Here is a 4,380-nt window from a genome sequence, read left to right on the forward strand (position 1 = left end):
CTGAAGATGATACACTATACAGATACAGCTTTGATCAGATTCAGTAATTTACCAGGCCAAAATCATATCTCACTATGCTACCATAACACAATGTTTGATCAAAATGAGTGTAAGGGAGACCAAATTTACGGGGGTATGGCGGAACAAGTGTAGAGTGAGAGAAGGCCACAAGAGACTAAATTCAAATGAAGAAAATAAAAATAAATATGCACAAATGAAAAGTTTGAGAAATCGTCTGATAATGAGAATAATTATACATATATTAGGGACCATATGAAGGAAATAAATAGTGGAAACAAGGGGCCCATACTGTTTTATGCAAAAGGTAAAAATTAAAATATATTACAATAATACGAAGTGTAAAAATTAACTAATAAAATATATTTCAAATAGAGACAGACAGACAAAAAGACTTAGACACAAGACTTGGAGACAGACTGACAGACAGACCAACAGTCGAAATAATGTCATGGAAAAGAGACTAAAAGGAATTCAGACTTGCATAATGGGCATTGCAGATGAAATGAAGAAAAAAAAAAAAAAAAACGAAAAGAAGGAATAAATACGAAAACAGGAAGATGAAAAAGGACGACCTCACTAGCTCATATCATGCCTCGGATATACAAGGTCCATTCGCAGTGAGAGTTGGGCAAAAATATACATGTGTGGGTGTGTAACAGACTGATATATAATACGATGATAGGGATAGTAGATTTTTAAAAAAATCAACATACAACCGTATACAATGAAACAATTCTAAGGCAACTGTAGTGAAACCTGTACCTCTATTAGTGTGTAAACTTCACCTCTACTCTGTATAAATAGAACTCTTTTACACCTCTACAGATAAAATTTAGGGTATTAAGGAGGTGAGTTCAACTCTATATGAGTAAAAAAAAAAAAACTTACCCTTATAAAACATACCGGAAATAACAGTGGTGTTTCTGTGATGAAGTACTTCTATCTTCAGAGCAAATTGGTTGAAGTATTCAACAATTCTTTCTGTTCCCCTTCAATAAAACGAAACCCGGAGTTAATGAGACACTCTTCAAACCCAAACCTAAGTTCGCAGTCTGATACAAAGCAAGGTTTATTCTGAACAAAGTTTCCTCCTTTTATTCTTTTTTATTGAGTTTTCTTAAGTTTTTAAGTCTACCACTGCCACTTTTGCCTTCTATTTAATTACAGACTAGCTTTAAAGAAAGGGTATTTAAAAAATCTATCTTAAACACTGTAATGCAAACTTCTTTATTTTTATCATGAGTAACTTGAGCCGCTTTGCATGAGAAATTTCCTGAGATGCCATTTTTTACATTCACATTAAAAAAGTTTTTTGCCCTACGTAATAAACCTCATTAGTAGTGCTGCTAATCTCAAGATATTTTTTGTATGGCATTCAAAACTATGTCTTAGTAAGTATACGAGTATACCAGTAACAGACAAATACATATAACTGAACATCTTCCAATTAGTAGTTTACAGGTATTTTATTATCTTTTGCCATGTTAACATGATGTACCTGTGCAAAGTTTTACCGTTACTGTCTTCCTGCAGTGACAGAAAACTTCAAACACAGACCAGTAGCCAGGGTATAACGGAGCAAAGTTTCCACATAAAGGTGACAAAAGCTAAAGCTGAATAATGGGAATTGCGTAAGAGAAAAAAAAACTACCCTTGATTTCTGCAACCAAACACGAAGATTATGCCGGTACAACAAGATAGCAATAGACACTTTTCTTTTTTAACACGCCCTCTCCAATAGAGAGAAAAAACCCCCAACTCGACTATCAGCAGGGAAAAATATTTGCTAGATCGATTGATTGAATGAAAATATCATGTTTCGCAGTGCTATTGACACAATTTGGTCAGGTCTAGTTAGTTACTCAGGGTTTTTGTTGGAATGGTTGTTGTCATACCCGTTGAAAAACAAAAACAACAAAACAGAAGTGAACCAAAAGCTGAACTGACAGTCGTCATAAGAGAGTGGCTCCATCGTCATGACAACAATGGGCACAACATCTCAGGCTCAGACCTACAGTCAAGATGCGAGATCGTCGCCATGGCATCATAAGCCAAGCAGCAACAACAAATAAAACATAACAACATAAGTCATAACAATACAACACAGTCCTAGCAACATAAGCCAGACATCAACAAACATTTTTCTCAACATCAACAAGAAGTTTCACTGATTTAACTTTTAACAGTTTAATTGGTTTTAAAAAGAACCAAACCTATGCCCACAGAGAAAGCAGCATGTATGCGGCAGATACTGAAATACCACCGGTGCAAACGAACAAATTTTTACCCCCTTGTCCATGATTTGATCACTCAGGGTGCATCAGAACGGAGTAGGGTGGACAGATCTCACAACTTCCTGCACACATTTTAGCGTTACAAAAATCAGCAGATTCCATAAAACCTTGCATTTAGTAGATGTTAAAAGTATTGCATCCAGACTTCATAAAAAATAACCCACAGCATTTCTTTTTGCATAACATCCCTTTTCTTCTTTCAATGAATCCACAACTGTTCTCACTAGTTATAGAAAAACAAAACAGCAAAAAGTATTAGAATTTTTTACCTCTTAAATCACGTTTGGCTGATTTAAAAAGTGATTTTTATCATCTAGTCAACTTTCAAAACGATGTTCCTTTTTCACCATTGCATTGTCGGTCACTTTGCGAAAGCAAAAAAATATTGAAGGTCTCACAGACAATGGTCATTATCCTGTTGGACTAGCAGGCACAACAGGTGAGCATACAGACAAGCCAGTCATGCACAAATAGGCAAGCCACATAGAGACCGACCACAAAACACAACTTTCATTTCTGACAAAAATATCACGGCAAGAAAGTAGGACAGACGAAACTATATATATAGCTTGCCATAGGTACAGCGGAAGTGTCTACTGGTCTGTTTGTTCTTTTTGCTCCCAATTCTACTAATACCACACAATTCCAGCTCACTTTGTTAAAAAAAATCTTAACTTTAGCCAGTTTGGATCGAAAATGCCGGCTCACTGAAATGCCGAAAGACTCGGTCTCATTCATAAATATAATTCCAAAAACACCCATTGCTGTGACTGTCAGCTACTTCTCTACTTTATAACTGCAAGTGTTTTACAGCCTCATCGACATAGTTTAGACCATTTAGAGGTCAGGCTGCTTCAACCTTGTCTATCAAGGCCAACCTGGTCTGGATGGACTACAACCTCTCAGCAGACATGCAGAGATATTCCATTAAAAAAACTTACCCATTCTTGGAACCGAATTCAGTGTCTTTTGTATGCAATGATAACGAGCCTAACCATAACACCGAAGATTCCAGTTCTACTTCTCTGGCTAAACAATAATTTTTGTCAGCATTTCAAATTCCTAGCTCAGAACACTGGAGCAGAAAACAAGCTGGAAAAGAACAATAACATTTACAACCTTCTCTCCCAACTCTGATATACAGCAGTTGGGAAGTCCAAAGTTTCCATGCAAAGTAAAAGCCAGGTGGTGGCTAAAGTGAAAACAGTAGAAAATATCAAAACCAGAACATCGCCACGGGGTGTATAGAGAAGTGACATAAAGTACAGAAAGTGCTGCGTGTGTCCACAGAAATATCGGAATGTTGAGGCAGTAAACGTTTTAAACGTGCATAGACATGGGGTATACATATATACGCACACACAAACAGTATATAAGCATATACAGACGGTATATGTATATGCATATAGACACGGTATACGTAAATATGTACACGACAGAGAGAAATATAAATATAGAACAATCCGGTAAGTAAATCTCCTCCTCTCAGCTAACTTTGCGGGTGGTAAGGTCAAGGGTCACAGTGTCGTACCACGAAACAGCAAAAGCAGAAATAAACAATTCATTATCTTGTCTGTGTGGTCAGGGCAGGGACTTCTGGTGTGTGTTGCTGTGTCGTGAGCATGTTGCTTGTCCAGTAGATAGAACAAACAAGCAAAAACATACACACATACACAAACACACTCAGTGCTTGAATTTGCGGGGAGAAATTCCGTTTTTTACAGTCTAGTTGTGGAAGTAGTAAGCAAAGGGGCAGATTCTATATATAGCAACATACACAAGCTATTACACTCTTGGGAACATTTTCTCAAAGAGCTTTTCCTAGTCTCTATACCAAGGACATAACACATAGAGGTCTCTATACAAAGTCAATAAGGCAGCTTTTAATCATACAACAGTCTAATATCTCCTCAGACATTACAAGATACATCCACATTGATTAGAAATATTCTACCTACTCTCTCTCTCTCTCTCTCACACACACACACACACACACACACTCTCTCTCTCTCTCTCACAGTCAATTCACATATATCTCTCTCTCTCTCTCTCTCTCTCTCTCTCT

This window comes from Aplysia californica, unplaced genomic scaffold (assembly GCF_000002075.1).
Source record: "Aplysia californica isolate F4 #8 unplaced genomic scaffold, AplCal3.0 scaffold00794, whole genome shotgun sequence".
In the NCBI taxonomy this organism is placed as follows: Eukaryota; Metazoa; Mollusca; class Gastropoda; order Aplysiida; family Aplysiidae; genus Aplysia; species Aplysia californica.